The sequence below is a fragment of the Amia ocellicauda genome, chromosome 9 (assembly GCF_036373705.1).
Source record: "Amia ocellicauda isolate fAmiCal2 chromosome 9, fAmiCal2.hap1, whole genome shotgun sequence".
In the NCBI taxonomy this organism is placed as follows: Eukaryota; Metazoa; Chordata; class Actinopteri; order Amiiformes; family Amiidae; genus Amia; species Amia ocellicauda.
In genome coordinates, this window is record NC_089858.1 from 42,463,257 (window position 1) to 42,485,553 (window position 22,297).

The window sequence follows — 22,297 nt, forward strand, 5'->3', positions numbered from 1 at the left end:
TATAGACAAACAGAACAATATGTGAAATGTAGAAATCAATCAATCAATTTATTTTTGTATAGCACCCTAGCCACAGAACACTTTACAGATTGATAAACAGACAACAATTATAAACAAATAAATAGACCAAAATTAACTATAATAAAATAAAATAAGCTAAATTAATCTATAAGGCACAGAGGAGAGAAAAGCTAAAACTTTTATGGATGGCAGATTGTAATAGGAGAAAATAAATATCTGGGGTTCCATGGCTTAAGGCCTAGGCCTAATGGGTGATTTCCCTCCAGGCAATATAGTTGTTACAGCAGCAAGGAGATCAGAAAGTTCTTAAATGGTGCTGCTGGCTGTGGTATTCCCTATGGCAGGGCCTCTCACTGGCCCTTGCTGGGGCGGTGGAGGTGACCCAAGGGCTGTTGATGACTTCTCAGTCCTTGGGGTGTGGATGCACTGTTAGACCTCTGTGATGGGGTGCCTTTGCCAGCCCTCTGGGTTGGGTAGTGCCTCATTGGGAATTCAGGGTGCCTATTACAAGATAAAATTGTGCTCAGTTGCTGATCATAAAATACAGGAGATTACAGAATACAGAATACATTGTGCATAGCATGTCCATGGCACACAGCCAGTCATATGGGTTATATTGACTAGAAAACCGACACTAAAAAGATGATTTTGAACAAACTGAAGTCCAGAAATAGAAATGTGCTACCTGACAGAATGGGGGGATTACAGTACTCAGTGTCATGAGAGGAATTGTCTTAATTTATAATTTTTTCCAAGCTGGAGGAAGGAAGAATCTCGACACATTCTGAATGTGGGATTCAAAGGATAGGTTATGGTCACAGATGACACCCAGGTTCCATGCTGACTATCACCTAAAGGGAGCATGCATAAAAAAAAATAATAGGTCAGAGGACTGATCCCTGTGGTACCCAGTACTTATCTAAGACCTCTAGGGCCCGATATTCAAACTTCTCACAATTTCCGTGCAAAATATACGACTTGGCCAAGAAAGGAGAGATATTCAAACATTGCAATATAGCATTGTTTTACTGTGTCGTGCAAACCCGCCTCTGCCACTCCACAGTGCGATGTTATTCCCACTGAACAGTTTTCATAGTTATTGGATGAATGCGCCGCGCAAATATCACACAAAAACTGGTATATTCAGTCTAATTAAGGCTTTCACACAATTCAAATTCAATTGCGCTATGCGCATGTTTAATGTCAGCTCGGAATACATCTCATGTTTTCAACTACAGAGTAATTTCCATATGCACTCAAGTCTGGAATACAGACCTCCTTGGTAAAATAGTAGTGCACACCCTTATGCCATTGTCCTGACAGGGAAAACAATGAGGCTCATACACATAGTATTGAGTACAAAGACTATATTGGGGACGTAGTAGTAATAAATATTACCCAATACCCATAATTGTCTGTATGCATGTAGGTCGTCACAGACTCAAAAATAATCTTATTATGTACATTACTGCTGTTGTGTGTCCAAAACAGGTGTGTAGCACCTACTGCAGTGCTGTGTACCTGCCATATCCTTTTTCATTTCCATAAGTAAGCTTGTTTTTATCTTTTGAAAATACAGTGCTTACAGAGCACAAAGGGGGTGATATTGTGTGTGTGTGTGTGCGTGTGTGGCTCTATGATAAGTGAATGCACTCATAGATATGCTCATGTGGAGAACGTACGAGGGGGGCGAATTATGTCTGTGTGAAGCTGGTAATCCCTGCTGCATATCTTCACCTATGTTGGGGTTGCTGTTGCCGGGTGTATGGTGTGTATGTATGAATGTATTGCCATTCTCTCAAAAAAATAATGTTTGGAACTTGTTCTGGTGCCGCACACATACAACCATATATAAAAACAGGCAGCCCCATTGTTGACTGTGCGCTGGAATGTCCAAGAGCTGTCCCCCTGAAATAGCGCTGTCTGCAGAGTTAACGCCAAGCTTTTCAACTTGTTATTTTGCACATCACAAACCTGTTTTTTGTGCGGCGGACAGCTAATAGAAGGAATCACGCATAATTTCAGTGTCATTCTCCCAAAACATGTACCACTATCACAGTGTGATCACCAACTTGGCAATAGTTAAAAAATACATTTATACAAATCTCAACATATGTTGTTAGCATGCATACAAAATGTAGAAATAAATATGATAGTTTCAGTAATCCTTTTTGTAGACGCCATCTTGTCAAATGCTTTGTAGTCATCACAAACATGAGTATATTTTTTTACTAAAATGGCACATAATTATTGTCTGCCTTACTTATTCATTATAAACTGAATCAGGGCTGCCAACGTGTAAGATTGTTGGTCCATAATCCTTACAAAATTCAGAGTTTTCCTACGATTATACGATTTAACTAATAAAACTAACAATTTCATTCCAAAAGATCATATAGGTTTTTTTGCTTTTAATAAGAAAAGTGTTTATCTCATTGGCACTAGCGCTAATGCCATTTACTCCATGGGTGCAGCCATCTTGTATCACATTCTTGTGAGACTGGTAACTGCCGTGTTGGGGCGTTTTGAAAGGATTAACATCTGCAACTGTAATGTTATTTAACTACTTTATTAACACAGTTATTGTACAGACACCACGAGGCTCCCACTAGCTCTCGTGAACTCTGAACTCTTGACTCTCACATCACTTACACCACATCTCCCTTTCTTTGAGAGCAAAGGGTGGACTACCTTTGCCTCCGTGGTGTTAAGGGATTATTCTGCCATTATACTGAAAGACCAATCCTACTCAGGCTGCAGATCTCCCTAAACTAGTAAACGGGCTACTGGCCAAAGCCGGGGGGGGATCCACTGGTCATATTCCAAATTGGAACCAATTATATAGGAAAGGGTAGGCCAGAGGTTCTGCAAGACAAATTTAAAGAGTTAGGTAAGAATTTAAAGAGCAGAACCTCCACGGTAGTTTTCTCTGAAATACTTCCGGTACCACGTGCATGGCCAGGGAGACAGACAGAGATTAGAAAGTTTAACATGTGGTTGAAATCTTGGTGTAGGAAAGAGGGTTTTAGATTAATGGAGCATTGGTCTTTCTTCTGAGATAAATGGGACCTGTACAAACTGGACGGTCTACATATAAACAGAAGAGGGGCTAATGCACTGGGAGAGCATATGTTCAGAGTAATTAAGAATCTTTTAAACTAGGGACCAGGGAGCTCTGGCAATGGGAGATCTTCCACTTAAGAACGAAAACAAAGGGAAATTGCTAGTAGGAAAGTCCTGAAATGTTTGTACCTCAATGCCAGGAGTATAAAGAACAAGATGTTAGACCTAGAAGCCACAGTGCTGCCAGGTGACTATGATGTTGTAGGAGTGACAGAAACATGGCTTACAGAAAATGATGGAAAACAAAATCAAAAAGGTGGTGTGGTAGCATTATATGTCAAAAATGACACTGAGACAGAAGAACTCAAATTAGATCCTAGTAACGAAACAGAATCTTTGTGGGTTAAGCTTTTGAATAAAAGATCTGGAGGATTAGTAATAGGAGTGTGTTACAGACCACCCAATGCAGTTATTCAGAAATATGTTGCATTGTACAATGTAAACAGGACTGCATGTAGAAAGGATGTGGCTGTTATAATAGGGGATTTCAATTTCCCAAACATAGACTGGGAAAGCCCAGTTGGGACTACAGAAGCAGAAATAGAAATGACTGCTTTCTAAGTCAAATTGTCAGGGAACCAACCAGAAAGAGCGTATGCATTGACTTGATCTTTTCAATTGACCAAGATAGTGTCAGAGGGACTCTAGTTAGAGAACCAAACTGTGATCACAATATGGTTAGCTTTGAGAAGTGTTTCCAGCCTGGGGATCCGGTGCACTGAAAACCGAAAATGTTCCGATCCAAGCTCGGTTTGGTTCTACTTCCTACAAGAAGTAAACGGCCAATCAGCCAAATGCAAAAAGTATGCAAACAAGGTATTGCAAATAGCTGGGGGCTCTACAAGGTCGCTTCAGTTTATACAAATGATCAATACATAATAACTATGTGAATTAATAAATAATAACAATAATCCAGTATAACAGAGTTCATGTTTAATATCAGTTCCACATAAAATACAGACAAAAAAGGCGTTTAGAACCCCATGCCATATCGAGAGAGAGAGAGAGAGAGAGAGGCGCCATCGAAAAACTTTAGAGTGAGCTTAGTGTTTTTTATTTACTTATTTTTGTTTCCATATTGCTTATTTTTCCTGTTTGTATTCCTATGAAATCATTTTGTCATCAAGCCCAGGTGCCCTGGGGACCCCGGGTTTATAAATTTAAACTCCAAAAACCCAAGCCTGGAATTTTCTCCCGGTTTTGGAAATGCTAGCTTTGAGGCATACTTTCAAAAATCAAAGACCAAGTCTAAAACAATGGTCGATAATTTTACAAAAGCAAACCTTGAAGGTATGAGATGGCACTTAGAAGAGTTAGACTGGAGCACACTGGATACAGATTAAGAATACTTGACGCTCAGGAGAAATTTGTACAAAAACTTGAATTGAGTAAATTGAGGACTAAAAATGAGGCCCAAACGGTTTAATAGAAATATGCAAAAAAATATAAAGAGAAAGAAAATGTTGTATAGTGCATACAAAAGGGATAGAGATTAAACAAAATACATAGAATATGTTGAGCTGCAAATAGATCTTAAGAATGGGATCAGGAAAGCAAAGAGGGAAATATAAAGAAACATAGCTCTTGCATCTAAAACTAATGCAAATTAGCTTTTTTCAATACTACAACAGCAAGAGGTCAATAAAGGAGGAAGTGAAACAGATAAAGGGCAAAAATTGAAGTATCTTGGAAAACGAACAAGATGTGGCAAATGTTCTAAATGATAGAAATGTTCACAGAGGTTTTTACAAAAGAAAACAGATAACATGCCACAGGTTAACAACCAGTCCAGTCAAACCCTAAGAGAGATCAGGATAAATGAGGAGGAGGTACTAAAGGGACTAGCAGAATTAAAAACAAACATCACCTAGGCCAGATGGTATATTTCCAACAGTACTTAAAGAAATTAGGGAAATTATTAATAGGCTGCTAACTCAAATATTTCAAAAGACACATAGAACAAGGGATGTGCCAACTGACTGGAAGACGGCAAATGTCATACCAATCCACGATAGGGGACAAAACTGAGCCAGGAAATTACAGACCAATCAGTCTCACCTGCATTACTTGTAAAATGTTGGAAAAAATGATTAGACAAATAATCAAGGCGCATCTTAATAAAAAACATATTCTTGCAGATAGCCAACATGGGTTTAGAAGAGGCAGATCATGTCTTACTAATTTATTAGAATTTTTTCCAACTGCAGCTGTAGATCATGTGAAAACATATGCTATGATATACTTAGATTTTCAAAAACCTTTTGATAAGTTTCCACACCAAAGGCTTATCCTCAAGTTGGAAACTGTAGTCATTCAGGGTCTTTTAAGTAGATGGATTATGAACTGGTTGATGTATAGGAAACAGAGGGTGTCAATTAGAAGAGTTGCTTCTAACTGGAGTGAGGTTGTTAGTGGAGTTCCACAGGGATCAGTATTAGGGCCTTTGCTTTTTCTAATCTATATTAATGATCTGGACTCTGGGATAGTTAGCAAACTTGTCAAATTTGCAGATGATACTAAAATTGATGGCTCAGCAGATACAATCTCAGCAGCACAGGTTATTCAAAGGGACTTAGATAATATTCAGTTATGGGCCGACACCTGGCAGATAAATTCAGTGTGGACAAGTGCAAGGTATTACACGCAGGTAACAAAAATGTCTACTATAATTACACTATGGGAGGAATAAAACTAGATGAAGTAACGCATGAGAAAGACCTAGGAGTCTACGTGGACTCCATTCAAACAATGTGGGGTAGCAATAAAAAAAGGCAAATAGAATGTTAGGGTCAAAAGTGTAGAATTTAGAACAAGGAAGTAATGTTAAGACTGTACAATGCACAAGTTACACCTCATCTGGAACACTGCGTACAGTTCTGGGCTCCACACTTCAAGAAGGATATTGCTGCTCTAGAGGCACTTCAGAGCAGAGCAACCAGATATATTCCAGGTCTGAAGGGAATGTCCTACTCGGAGAGACTGAGGGAACTGAACCTTTTCACCCTGGAACAGAGGAGACTACATGGGGACTTGATCCAAGTCTTCAAAATCATGAAAGGTATCGACCACATCAAACCAGAGGAGGTTTTCCAGATCAGCAGGGACACACGCACCCAGGGACACAAATGGAAATTGGGCTTCACAATCTGGAACAAACTACCCAGCGATGTGGTTGAAGCTGAAAATGTAGGAATATTTAAAAATAGACTGGATAGGATCCTTGAATCACTTAGTTATTAATGGACATCAAACGAGAACGGTGGGTTGAATGGCCTCCTCCCAAGAGCCAGTTTTAAAAGTATAAAAAAGAGGAAATTACAAAGCCCAAAAAGAAGACAGTGGGCATTGGATAGTAGTAGTAATTTAATAGTAGTTCTAATAAATAATAATAATATAATAATAATAATAATAATAATAATAATAATAATAATAATAAATAATAGTTCTAATAAATCAAACAAACAAGACATCAAAAAAATCTACATATAAAGCACTTAAAATACTAAACTACAGTAACTATTTACAATAACAAAACTATCAAATGCATTGATGTTTTCAATTAATATGTGCATTTGACAGTTATAATTAACAATTTATCATGTCAATACTAAAATACATAATTACGGTTTAAGAAAATCAAATTTTAACTAATGTTCTGTTAGCTGTACAATAGAATTTAAGATCATTAACATCATTAACATCACACGAAATAATGACAATTTGTAATTAGTGTGTGTATCCAGACATATACAACATGATTGTAACTGATTAGTTGTTTGGATGAGACCTACCTCATGCTGCAAATATTAGCAAGTCTGTACACCATTCGCAAATTGCTTTACCAGGGCTATTGATTTTGTTTTATGCCGTCACCATTTTGCCTTCCCTCCATTGTTTGGTAAATTAATTTCAACTTCTTTATCTGACCCGGACCAGCAGAATTTATTTTAATAGCTGAATACATAAATTTTATCCATGAAGACTCACTAGCATCAATGATTGATACAAAAAACAAATTACATCAGAGGAGATCTATATCGCACAATTTGATTGGTCCATATTACAATGTACTTGTGACACTCTACGCGTCTGTCGTGTACATATATCCTAGGCATGCAACAAAGTCAGTGGGAATCAACCCCCATTATATATTTTTCATTGGATTCACTCTTATCTAAAAAAAAATGGGGCAAAGGGATTGCCTTAAATGTCAGAATTCTGACAAAAATCTGAAAACTCTCATGTCTGAAACAAACACATTATTCCAGGTTACTATGCAAAAGTAATATAGTTATTACATTTTTTTTCCTCCTGATCGAGGAAAAAAAAAGACAATACTGGAGAGCTATCCTGAACCATTTGTTGGCACCAGCCCTGACACTCTTCTTCTTGGTCTTGCTCCCTTTCTCTCCCTGGTCTGCCATTTTCAGTGAGTTTCACTTCACCATAGCTACATGTAAACACTTAGTTCTCAATAAGAAGTCAAAGCATAAAAGCCACATTAAGTTAATTGCATGAACGCAAGTCATTAATTCAAAAATACTAATAAATGGTTCAATATTAAAATAATGTATTTGATTTATTTGATTAATAACCCCAGCTCTGATTTTGTAGTTTGTACGCTATCTATGAAGTTATGATACAACAAGTCCTGCAAGCTTGAAGGAACATACATCCACCATTATTTGTTAAGTTTTACATTTTAGGTTTTAAAAGTTGCTTATCTGATAGTATCAATCTGGAAGAATGGTATACATGTACATTTGGGTAACATGTCAAGATTCATAAAACCATAGTTTTAGTAACTCTCAGTTTCCCTTTAAGTCTGTTTTAAATCTGTTTATAGTTCAACTGCACATCATTCTATTTTTATAGCGATGTTAGCATTTTTGATTTGTAAACCATGAAAATTGCCTTGGATAAAAGCATGTGCTAAATAACAAAAAATAAAATAAATAATAATAATAAAAAGAAGAGGAAGAAGTACTATTTGCAGTATTCTCCTATGTTAACACATCCCTATTCCACAAACCAACTAATCCATGTATATGAAGAAACTTAAGATTTAAAAATTATGTATTTAAGCTTGCTGTGCAAAGACTTGCATTTCTGCAGTGCCAGAAATGACATCCTTTAAGTGGCTGCATGAATTTACTGTACATAAGCTACTCTACACATTAAGATTCATGATGACCTAAATTGGGACCACTGACAATTTCATTATGAAGCTTATAACTTGCATTTCCTGAAAGCATCGGGTGCTTAGATTAAATGATTCATGCATGATTCACCTCAGTTATGCACTGCAGTCTAATTTGAGGCCTTTGTTTACTAAGGTAAAGAGTTGTGCCCATTTTCTTCCCAAAATCCAAGCCTGTGCTTCAGAACAAGTTCAAGTGATGCAGGAAATCAGACTGCAGAAGCCCTTCAGATGCAATATCATTGGAGAGTGATATCATGAGAATTACATTTTGTGGCTTCAGCTGGAATACTGTGTACAGTTCTGGGCTCCACACTTCAAGAAAGAAATCACTGCTCTAGAGGCAGTTCAGAGGTCAGCAACCAGACTTATTCCAGGTTTGAAGGGAATGTCCTACTTGGAGAGACTGAGGGAACTGAACCTTTTCACCCTGGAACAGAGGAGACTATGTGGGGATTTGATTCAAGTCTTCAAAATCATGAAAGGCATCAACCACATCAAATCAGAGGAACTTTTCCTGATCAGTAGGGACACACGCACCCGGGGACACAAATGGAAATTGGGCTTCAAAGCATTCAAGACAGAAAACAGGAGACACTTCACACAGAGAGTTGCTACAATCTGGAACAAACTCCCCAGCGATGTGGTACAAGTTGAAAACTTGGGAACATTAAAAGCTAGACCATAGTATCCTTGGATCACTTAGTTATTAATGGACACCAAACGAGCATGATGGGTCGAATGGCCTCCTCTCGTTTGCAAACTTTCTTATGTTCTTACACATATACCTATATATGTTTCTGAATTACAGTTCATAAAATTGAATAGATGGCATGTTGCTCTGGGGAGATGTGTATTTGCCTACATATAGCTAACTATAAAGAGGACAAACAATTGCAGAGATTACATTATTTTGTTTACCCGGAACATGGTGTATTACCAGCAATGTGATACATTTCTTGCAGTAAATTATGCTCACTGGCTGTGCTGCACTTTATTTGTACAGTTAGTATGCTGTCTTTTGCTATTCAATCAAATGGAAAAGTTATGTGGATAAAGAAATAGTACCCCCAAGTCAATATTAGAAAAGGGTATTCTTAGAGACTGAATTATATATATACAGATGGGTGACAAATTAAAGGAAAAACCAACATAAAGTGTCTCAGTAAGGTGTTGGGCACCACGAGCCGCCAGAACAGCTTCAATGCTCTTGGCATAGATTCTATGAGTCTCTGGAACACTACTGTAGGGATGGAACACCATTCTTCCAAAAGATATTTCCTCATTTGGTGTTTTGATGATGGTGGTAGTGGTGGAGAGTGCTGTCTAACATGTCGGTCCAAAATCTCCCATAGGTGTTCAATTGGGTTGAGATCTGGTGACTGTGAAGGCCATAGCAATCTGATTCACATAATTTTTATACTCAAACCATTCAGGGGCACTGCCATCTTGATCCAAAATCATTTGTTATGTTCATTTATTCAGGTTTTTCCTTTAATTTGTCACCTGTGTGTGTGTGCGTGTTGTATGTGTAATTGTAATGCATGCATTTTTAGTAGTATGTTTGTGAAGCATAGTGCCAAAGGAAGATGCTGAATTGTCATAAAAAAATTCTGGGGGCTGGTGTTCTGTAGGCTTCTATTATTAAGCATGATGCACTAAGCGAATGACACAATGTGATTACTCATGTTCCATTCTACCCTTGGCACTGTTCTACTGTCCTTCCCAATCATGATACTCCACAGCCAATCAAAAGACATTAGTCATTGGCCAGCCAGCTTACAAGAACACAGAAACTGAGTTTTTTTAAATAGTTTTATTGTTTTCAGTCAGATAAATGAAAAGTAATTTAGGATAATTGTCTGTTTTTTGTTAAATGTTTAACTTGGTGGTGTTTTGAGCCTGCACTTCTGATACACTTTTCAACTGTTCCAGAAAATAGTTGCTTTCAAAGAAAGTCCCTGAGGCTGAATACAAGGAGAGAGGGAAGTTTCAGTGATTGAATCAGATTCCACATGGTTGTTCACAAACTATGTGAACAATGCACTCATAAATGAGATCAAGCTATGAGATCAAATAGTGCTAGTTAGGGGGGACACAGGGAGGGCCCGGCTTTCTGTCATGGGGGCACTGGCCCCTGCCCCCACCTCAGAACCGCCACTGGTATAGTGGACCAGTCGCAGTAGAATTTTTTTTTTTTCTGATAACGAGCATTTGGCTGACTAGTGCAACTGCCAGCCCTGCTACTAAAATCAACGGGCCAGCCCGGCTTTCTGATTGGCTAAGGAAGGGGCTGAGCTCATGGTTTTGCAAATTAACATTCGAAGTCAAACGCGCCTGAGACTTGCTTTCACTCTCTGTCCTTGTGTCTTTGTTGATCTGGAAGAAATCCCCTGGATTGAAGAGATTCTGCAGAGATTACATGTGTAGTTGTCTTCATGTAGTTTGAGTATTACATTTGAATCATATCAGTGCTATATTTCAGCAAAATGTAAATAAAGGAGCAGACAGGGTCAATGTGAGTAGTATTGTTTCTTTAAGTCACCAAAGTATTTCATGAGACTTCCTCAAGAGCCAGATTCCTATAGGTTTTATAGGGTACTAATTACCTACTAATTAAGATATGGAATCAACAGATGATTTGACTTTCCTTAATAATAACTTAATTCAAGTAATTAAGACCTGAGATGGAATGAAAACTCGAAACCCTTCAATCCTCAAGGACAGGAATGACCTACCTGTTTTAAAGCGTGATGTACAATAAAACTGGGCAGGAGTTTCTAAGGAAACTCACAATTATTACTATATTTTGCTGTGCTAAATAACATATGGGGTTCTTTACTTTAGGAGCACAGAATGGTTTGATACTGGACATGTTTTGTTGGAAGTGATTAAACTCCAAATATGATTTAAAAGTTTGCATTGTGGGCACCATGCCACCACTAAAATCTCTAAGCCAAAGCTGGAGAGTGAAATGCCCTGCTTACCACACCTGGTGTAGCAGGGATCACTTTCTTCCCCTCTGCCATGTCATACTTTAATCCAGACACTACACTTCTTGCATCACAGGTACAACTCTTTATTGTTCAGATCTGCTAAACAGAAAATAATAAATCATGATTTCCTCCCCTCCCCTTTAGTACATTCAACTTTCCATGTGAGTTCTAGCAGAACAAGGGAAGTAATGTTAAGTCTGTACAATGCACTAGTTAGACCTCATCTGGAATACTGTGTACAGTTCTGGGCACCACACTTTAAGAAGGATATCGCTGCTCTAGAGGCAGTTCAGAGGAGAGCAACCAGACATATTCCAGGTCTGAAGGGAATGTCCTACTCGGAGAGACTGAGGGAACTGAACCTTTTCACCCTGGAACAGAGGAGACTACATGGGGACTTGATCCAAGTCTTCAAAATCATGAGAGGTATCGACCACATCAAACCAGAGGAGGTTTTCCAGATCAGCAGGGACACACGCACCCAGGGACACAAATGGAAATTGGGCTTCAAGACATTCAAAACAGAAAACAGGAGACACTTCTTCACACAGAGAGTCGTCATAATCTGGAACAAACTCCCCAGCAATGTGGTAGAAGCTGAAAGTTTGGGAACATTTAAAAATAAACTGGATAGGAACCTTGGATCACTCAGTTATTAATGGACACCAAATGAGCACGATGGGTCAAATGGCCTCCTCTCGTTTGTAAACTTTCTTGTGTTCTTTCTTGTGTTTCTTGTGTTCTTATGTTCTAGCATGGACTGAATAAAATGGCAAGGCCAGGTGCTATCTAGTAAATAAGGTAGGATTTATACCATTTATACCAGAACTGTAAAACACTAGAATTACAGATAATTACTTTATAGTAATACTTTACTTTATAGCTCATGAATGATAACTGTATATATTTGATCCCACTACTGAAATGTAATTATACAGCAAAAGCTTTTTCAATATTATTTTTCACCCCTCCACAGAATTCTTCCACAGATTGCACCATGCGAACGAATGAGGTAAACAATTTTGGTTCTGTTATGTGAAATGATTTGACCATTTAAGCATGTTAATAGCATACTTTTAAAGTTGGAAACCTTTAGCGACATGGGAGGGATTTGAATTTCACACCACAACATTTTTTGTTTGTTTAGTTTTTTCTGAGACTTCACAGAAACTGATAGTTTAAGTTCCCACAGATCCCTGCATGGCAAGTTTTACCCATGTATTTATTTTATAACATTATGCAGAATGCATACTAATAAAACATATGTGAATTATAACAAAAAAAAGTCACAAAAAACCCTGCATTTAAAACCAGGCAGGGGTGTTTTTATGGTTCCTTATGTATTTCCCCAGAGTGTTCTAAACAAAGGTAACAATGTTAAAGTGATTATATATAAAGTATAAAGTGATTATAATATACTATAATATACACCAATCAGCCATAACATTATGACCACCTGCCTAATATTGTGTAGGTCCCCCTTTTGCCGCCAAAACAGCCCTGACCCGTCGTGGCATGGACTCCACTAGGCCTCTGAAGGTGTGCTGTGGTATCTGGCACCAAGACGTTAGCAGCAGATCCTTTAAGTCCTGTAAGTTGCGAGGTGGGGCCTCCATGGATCAGACTTGTTTGGCCAGCACATCCCACAGATGCTCGATTGGATTGAGATCTGGGGAATTTGGAGGCCAAGTCAACACCTTGAACTCGTGATTCATCAGAACAGGCCACCTTCTTCCATTGCTCCATGGTCCAGTTCTGATGCTCACGTGCCCATTGTAGACGCTTTTGGCAGTGGACAGGGGTCAGCATGGGCACCCTGACTGGTCTGCGGCTACGCAGCCCCATACGCAACAAACTGCGATGCACTGTGTGTTATGACACCTTTCTATCAGAATCAGCATTAACTTTTCCAGCAATTTGAGCTACAGTAGCTTGTCTATTGGATCGGACCACACAGGCCAACCTTCGCTCCCCATGTGCATCAATGAGCCTTGGCCGCCCATGACTCTGTTACCGGTTCACCGCTTTTCCTTCCTTGGACCACTTTTGATAGGTACTGGCCACTGCAGACCGGGAACACCCCACAAGAGCTGCAGTTTTGGAGATACTCTGACCCAGTCGTCTAACCATCACAATTTGGCCCTTGTCAAAGTCGCTCAGATCCTTACGCTTGCCCATTTTTCCTGCTTCTGACAAATCAACTTTGAGGACAAAATGTTCTCTTGCTGCCTAATATATCCCACCCACTGACAGGTGCCATGATAACAAGATTATCAGTGTTATTCACTTCACCTGTCAGTGGTCATAATGTTATGGCTGATCGGTATAGATGTTCTGTGATTTTATAGCAAGGGAGTAAAAACAGCCAAAGATCTTGGACCTTATATAAAATGTTGATAAATCATAGTTTTACAGCCTTCGTTTGCATATCAAAATATAAACTATCCAATCAATTATTTAAATTATGCTATTACACAGGGGCGGACTGGCAATTGCACTGTGCACAGGGGGTGGATGTAAGAGGGTGGGTGGTTCAGATGGGGGACGTATGTGTGCGTGTTTGTGCATGTGTGTGTGTGTGGCGGGGGGGGGGGGGGGGGTAGTTGTTGTGGGGGGTTATTGTTATGTGTTGGGGTTGGGGAAGTTATGGTGTGGGAAGTTATGGTGTGGGAAGTTCTGGCGTTTCGTGGCTCCCCCCGTCTCCAGGGTTGGTTTGGCTGGGTTTAGCTGCCATTCATTTTTATTATTTTAATAATCACCCCTAACCCTGTGGGTCTTTACAATATTATTCACTATTTGAGGACTTTTTAAAGATTTTACGGATGACTGTTTTTAAAAAAGATTTTAAATAACGAATCTTAATTGTTTTTAAAGATTTAGTTGTTTTTAAATCACAATTGTTTAGGGGTTTTTTGGTATAGTTTTGTTATATTTTGTTGTCAAATACATTGACCGTTTTGGGTTTAATTTAAAATGCATTAGACTTTTTTTGTTTGTTTTTTATTTTTTCCTTTTTAATTGTTTCTTTATTTTGTTTAATGCATTTTCAGTTATTTTCAATGTATTTGACTCTTTTGTTGGTGTGCAGTTTTTGCTTTTATCACGTTTTGTTTATTTGATTTGAGCACGTTTATTTTAAAGTTAATTGTTTTAGTTTTGTTAAAAATCACAAAGATTTTAAATTTTTTTAAGTGATTTTAAGAATTGATATTTTAAATGATTTTAATCATAAGTATTAAATATTGAATTGTTTTAATTACGAAATGTATAATACTTTAACCCAATAAACAGTATTTGAGGACTGATGCCAGAAGGAGAGGACCTGTGCATGCCTCACAAAAACTCGGTGCATTTTTCATTACAATTAGGTTCTGTCATATGGTAATGCCGTCGCTTTCTACACGACACCCTAAGCATATGTGAAAAATACTTTAAAAAATGTATACATTATTATTTTGTTTAATTTTTTTTCTTGGCAGACGCCCTTATCCAGGGCGACTTACAAAATATAAGCGCAATACAAAGTGCAAGGCATCAAACATTACAAAATCAAATTTACATTATGCAAAGCATAATACATTTAACCACTTCCAATTTACACAAGTTAATACAATAAGTGAGGTCATACATCCTGGAAAGTAAAAGCTAAGTGCTGTCAAGATGTTAGGTCACAGTCAAGGGCTACGTGAAAGGGAGCAAGGGGGAAATCAAAAATACAAGTATTAGTAATGCAAGAAGCATGGTAAAATGTTGTGAAGTGCTATCTTACAGGAGAGTAAAAGGAATAATATTACAAGTACTGTCTGAAAAGATGTGTCTTGAGTAAGCGCCGGGTCAAGGACTCTGCTGTTTTGACTTCAGTAGAAAGGTAGGTCCACCATTTAAGGGCCAGGGATGAGATGGAGCGGGCTCTGTAGGAATGAGAGTGGAGAGGAGGCAGAGTTAGTCTTCTGGCACCGGAAGAGTGCAATGGTCTGGAGGGGATGTATTGGTAGGCGTGGGACTGAAGGTAGCTTGGTGCAGTGTGGTCAAGACAGCGGTATGTGAGGGACAATGTCTTGAACTGAATGCAAGCCGGTATCGGGAGCCAGTGGAGGGAGCAGAGTAGTGGGTAGCTAAAAAGAAAAAGAGGAGGTCTGATTTGGAGAGATTGAGCTTGAGGTGGTGCGAGTGCATCCAGGCGGAGATAGCAGTCAAAAAGGAAGAGATGTGAGAGGGGATGAGAGGGTCAGAAGAGGGAAAAGACAGGAAGATCTGGGCATCATCTGTGTAGAAGTGGTAGGAGAAATCATGGGATGCGATGAGGGGGCCCAGGGAGCGAGTGTAGAGAGAGAACAGGAGGGGGCCCAGGATGGACCCTTGGAGTACACCTGTGAGGAGAGGTTGGGGGATGGAGAATGAGGAACCTCGCCTCGGAACCTCGGAAATGTCACTTGGTAGGTCCGGTTGTTGAGGTAGCAGGAGAACCAGGTGAGAGTAGCTCCAGAGATTCCAAGGTCAGCGAGGCAGGAGAGGAGGATGAAGTGATCGACGGTGACAAATGCTGCAGAGAGATCAAGGAGGATGAGGACTGAGGAGAGGGAGGCCGCCCAAGCACAGCTGAGGGAGTCAGTGACTGCCAGGAGAGCCATCTCAGTGGAGTGAGCTGTGTGGAAGCTGGATTGCAGAGGATCAAGGAGTGAGTGATGGGACAGAAAGGCAGAGAGCTGACGGTGGACAGCATGCTCGAGGGTCTTAGAGAGGAAGGGGAGTAGGGAGACAGGGTGGTAGTTCTGAGGAGAAGTGGGGTCAAGGGTTGGTTTCTTGAGGAGTGGGATGACAGCAGCTTGTTTCAATGCAGAGGGGAAACAGCCAGAGAGGAGTGAGGAGTTGAGGAGGGAGGAGAACACAATGTTTGAACACTGCAAAAGTGTATTGGAACGTGCTAATTTTCCGCATTGTCATTCCATAGTTATGTAAAAATGTAAAAAATGACGCAGTTCCTCAGATACCAAGGTATTCCTTGTAGGCTTGTTCCAAAAAAAAAATGTATAAAAGAATTTTAATTGAAAAAAGTGGTGAATTTACTCAGCACTCACTTGTGACGCAGATCAAATTGCTGGTAATAATATGTAAAAACTTAATAAACAAAGTGATTGTTGTTTTACTATGTTATGTTTTAAAAACTATGTAATTATGTTTTTTTAAACAAACTGTTTGCATGGCTTAATTAAGCCCTGGTATTCAGTAATTTATTTTAGAGTTTTGCTACTTCCTCGTTGGCTTCCTCGTCAAAGCTGCCTGTCAATGAAGCTGCTGTTATTTTTGCTATTTTCATTAGGATAGCCTATTATTTGTGACATCTAGATCATGAAGTCATATACTTTGCCATACCTAAATTGCCCATAATATTTGTGAAAACCTGGTATTAGCTATAGCCTACAATTTAAGAAGTTTTGCCCAAACAATGTAATTTTTGTTTTAATCGATACTTCACCACAATGGCGCGCTCCATGCGCAGACTTCGTTATTTTATTATGTTGATTTTGGCATAAATGTGGGCCAGTCGACATGAACTTCCCGGGCCCATTTTTTCCACCCCTGCTCTTACAGGACAACTATGTAATTCTTACTTAATTTTTCACAGTGAGAATATTTTTGCATTCAGGCAATATTTCATTTTTTTTTCTCTCCTTGACATACATTTATACATCAAATATCATCACACGCTCAAACAGTTCCAGTCTTTACTCATGATGGCCTTGGATAATCATATCATTTCTAGCACATCAATAAATATGCATGACTCATGTCCTTTGATCTGTGTAAGTCTTCATTTCTGGAAGGGCATCTTACTAATCTGTGTCTTTCTGAAGGCTTCTAATGAAAATTGATAATTGTTAATAAAGCAAATTTAGACACTTTCAGCATATGCAGTAATCTGTAGCTGCATTGACAAAAAGGGACAATGTTTTTCTGTTCATTGCTGAACATGAAAAGCCCACTCTTCATGCACATCAATGTCTTAGAGTAGGCCTATGTTATGAATATATAAGTAAAACAAATACAGATTATTTAGAAACTAGTTACTTACTAATATTTAAATATTGCAATTCCAATGTTCATGTAGAACATCATTTTTGAGGGGCATTACATTTTATTTAAATCCACAAAAAGCAAGCATTCTAAATAAACCAAAGCAAGCATGTTCTTTTAATATAGTGTTTGGTGAAATGTGCATTTCCGTTTCCACAAAACCTGCATACAAATCATGTATTTGTAAAGATATTCAACAGCAAAATGCCAAGTGCCCCCTCGTGTAATGCATGACTAAGGTGGCAACCTTGTAGGGTAATGTACAGCCTTCTTGCTTGATTGCTTCTGTCAGGTTGTTTTTAAAATATAGTTTTCTGCTTGGACAATGTTTAAACATTTTTTTAATGGTTGCAACAAGCTTGTCTGCTTTGGGAAAAAATGTGTTAAGATGTTGCTGGCAAATGCACTTGCTCCAAAATAAGACAACAAACAAACACAACAATAATACATTAAAATATCAAGATAACTTTCATTCAATCCTGTAAATAAAATTAATCTTAGTCAGCTGCCTTAAATTATTAGCTAAGGACATAATTAATTCCTGTTTTGAAAGCACAATGAATCAGTTGAACAAATCTTAGTATATCTGTCATTGTAAACAAGACTTCATTAGCACATCCTCCAACATATGTGAGATGCTATATCCTGCACAACAGTCACATACAGTCACAGTACATATCAGGGTACTGAATTGCAAGGGTCTCCAGATTCCTGTCTAAAGGTTCACTGACCTTCTACCAATGCCTAAAAGATCTGTATCAACCTCAAGAAAAACTCACTCCCATCTCATGACTTCTTTCACAATTAACGAACTGCCTGGAGAGAGTTAAACCATTAAGGCTTGGACACTCAGAGTTTTATTTTACTCATCGAGATTTTTGTCTTGTTTTTCTGTTCTTACCTAATAGATATTTAGATTTTTAAGGTTATGGTGCCTTTGTAGTAGTACTTGTTCTGTCTGAAATTAGCCATTAGTTGTGAAGGGTATTATACCAAAAAACAAACACACATATATACAAATACATTAATTGATTGATTCTAATTGTAAGTAATAAAACAGCCATGATTACCAATTGTATTTTGTAATTGTATATTATAGACTGAATTGTACAATGGCACATTTAACCCATCAATACATAAACAACAAGTTTATGTATTGGGGCTCTGCACACCTTCCCAGATTAACTGTGCCACATGTGTTTGTTTGAAGTCTGCCATTATGGAGTCCTATCTAAATATGTTACAAATAATATGTTTATAGGATGATAGTACTCAGCAAGTATTGTATTATTCTATATATAAAAAAATGTAGAAATAATACATGGTCATTACCTTGTATTACATGGATGGTAGTTGAAAGACTTGCGATTTCCCAGATTGTCTTTTCCCAATAAAATGGGAAAGTTAACATTCCAAGTTAACAATTGGTGCTCAATCTCTACAGTAACCAACCTCTACTAGTATTTTTGTTTAGCCCCAGGTGTATAGAGAGCAGCAAAGTGTTGAATAAAGACATAAATGTAAGCTGAATATGTATAGTATTATATAGGGAAGGTTGTTTCACCACTTAGAGGTAGGGTTTATCTTGTGACTTGGGACCATGGTTTCATTGTAGTTTTGTAAGTCATGTCTCAAAAGTAAGGCTTTTTACTAGCACACTTGGGAGTTTAAATCTGAGAAAGCAATAACTTCATAAACTGATGAATATGATGCATTTGAATTGTGACACATCTTGGTATATCTAGGTAAACTGAGAGAAGATCCATATGACATGACTGCATTACATTATCGTCATTTAGCAGACACCCTTATTCAGGGCGACTATACATTTGTACCCATTTATACAGCTGGGTATGTTTACTGGAGCAATCAAGGTTACAACAGCACAAGTCCAGAGCCCTAACCACTACTCCACAGTGATGCCTTTTTGGCATTACATCCTTACTTTTGTCAAACCTGTAACACATTCACTAATATAGTTTCATAGTACTATGATTACATCTTAAGCCAAACTGAAAACTAATTAAACCTTTGTCTTTCAATAGCATTTGATAACTTAATTATCTTTGCAAGACTACAGAGATCGTAAATTGAAATTATTTAAACTATTACATTTGATGAGTTAAAAGTACTAATGATATTATAAGCAATAACTACAGCCACATTTTGTTTATAGTAGATATAATTGTTAACCAACTGGACTTCATTTTTTTAAATGTGCACCTTTTTTATAAGAACATACAGTGAGGGAAAAAAGTATTTGATCCCCTGCTGATTTTGTACGTTTGCCCACTGACAAAGAAATGATCAGTCTATAATTTTAATGGTAGGTGTATTTTAACACTGAGAGACAGAATAACAGCAAAAAAATCCGCATTTCAAAAAAGTTATACATTGATTTGCATGTTAATGAGGGAAATAAGTATTTGATCCCCTATCAATCAGCAAGATTTCTGGCTCCCAGGTGACTCTTAAAGGGAGTGCTCCTAATCTCAGCTCGTTACCTGTATAAAAGACACCTGTCCAAAGAAGGAATCAAACAATCAGATTCCAAACTCTCCACCATGGCCAAGACCAAAGAGCTGTCCAAGGATGTCAGGGACAAGACTGTAGACCTACACAAGGCTGGAATGGGCTACAAGACCATCGCCAAGCAGCTTGGTGAGAAGGTGACAACAGTTGGTGCGATTATTTGCAAATGGAAGAAACACAAAATAACTGTCAGTCTCCCTCGGTCTGGGTTTCCATGCAAGATCTCACCTCGTGGAGTTTCAATGATCATGAAAACGGTGAGGAATCAGCCCAGAACTACACGGGAGGATCTTGTTAATGATCTCAAGGCAGCTGGGACCATAGTCACCAAGAAAACAATTGGTAACACACTACGCCGTGAAGGACTGAAATCCTGCAGCGCCCGCAAGGTCCCTCTGCTCAAGAAAGCACATGTACAGGCCCGTCTGAAGTTTGCCAACATCTGAATGATTCAGAGGAGAAATAGGTGAAAGTGTTGTGGTCAGATGAGACCAAAATCGAGCTCTTTGGCATCAACTCAACTCGCCATGTTTGGTGGAGGAGGAATGACCCCAAGAACACCATCCCCACCGTCAAATATGGAGGTGGAAACATAATGCTTTGGGGGTGTTTTTCTGCTAAGGGGACAGGACAACTGCACCGCATCAAAGGGACGATGGACGGGGCCATGAATCGTCAAATCTTGGGTGAGAACCTCCTTCCCTCAGCCAGGGCATTGAAAATGGGTCGTGGATGGTATTCCAGCATGACAATGACCCAAAACACACAGCCAAGGCAACAAAGGAGTGGTTCAAGAAGAAGCACATTAAGGTCCTGGAGTGGCCTAGCCAGTCTCCAGACCTTAATCCCATAGAAAATCTGTGAATGAGCTGAAGATTCGAGTTGCCAAACTTCAGCCTCGAAACCTTAATGACTTGGAGAGGATCTGCAAAGAGGAGTGGGACAAAATCCCTCCTGAGATGTGTGCAAACCTGGTGGCCAACTACAAGAAACGTCTGACCTCTGTGATTGCCAACAAGGGTTTTGCCACCAAGTACTAAGTCGAAGGGGTCAAATACTTATTTCCCTCATTAACATGCAAATCAATGTATAACTTTTTTGAAATTCATTTTTCTGGATTTTGTTGTTGTTATTCTGTCTCTCACTGTTAAAATACACCTACCATTAAAATTATAGACTGATCATTTCTTTGTCAGTGGGCAAACATACAAAATCAGCAGGGGATCAAATACTTTTTTCCCCCACTGTATGCACCTTCATTGTCAGCTTCCTTTGAACTTTTTGTGTGGTTGGTCTTATTTATTTTTTTAATACTTTCTTTATGACTGTAGTACTCTGCACATGCATGATAATACACTAGTGTAGCCTGACTTTTTCAAATGCTTTACCATGATGCTCACAATGGCCTTATGTGAAATAAATACTGAATCTGAAGTGCCCACCAACATTGAGGTTCCGAAAAGTTCCAGATACTTATTTTATAAATATGGAATGAAACAGCACCACATTTATTTAATCTTCCACTAACGACTACACTCTTAAAAGCAATGTATTTAAGTTATACGCAAAATACATGATAATTTTACTGACGTTATGTAGTTTTGAGTATGTTCTGTGTTCTCTCCTAAATATTTTAATACACTCCCTGTGTTAAAATTAACCCAATCTGTCATGTCCTTTTAAAAAGAACAACAATGCAATATGAAATATATTTTACAAATATTTTATAAGAGTATGATATGGTACATTGTCCATTTGTACACAAACAAAAATGGTCTATTGTTTATAGCCCCTCCTTCCATGACGCAGGGGTAACTTTGAGGTAACTTTACCTGTAAAATAATGTCATCTGTCACTGAAAATTATCTTCTATAAAAAACAAAAACATAATCTATGGTTACCATAATATAACCATAATGTTACCTGACATTACTTTTTAATATTAATCTAGTACTTAAAGGGCTGGTTTCAGAAGCTAATTTTCGATTAGATAGATTAGTGCTAATCGTGGTTTGTGAAACCAGTTAAAAATGTTTAGTTATGCAAAACATTTCCTAATATTGCATTTACTTTTTTAATAATTCAAATAGTGTGGCATTGTTGCCCATTTGAAGTTCAATTAATCACAAATAGTTGAGGAATAAATACGGTAGGGAATATGTCATTCTTACTGCACATAAGCACAAATAATGACTTTTCTGTGCGTGTCCTCAATAATAAGTCGTAGTAGTAGTACTTAAGTTACGTAGTTAATGAATATCTATTTTACGCAGCAGTTTTTAAAGAAAGTTCTAAAGTCTCAAATCAACTGTAAACCTTTCCTGTGTATTGTGTCGGGTTATATTTTTGA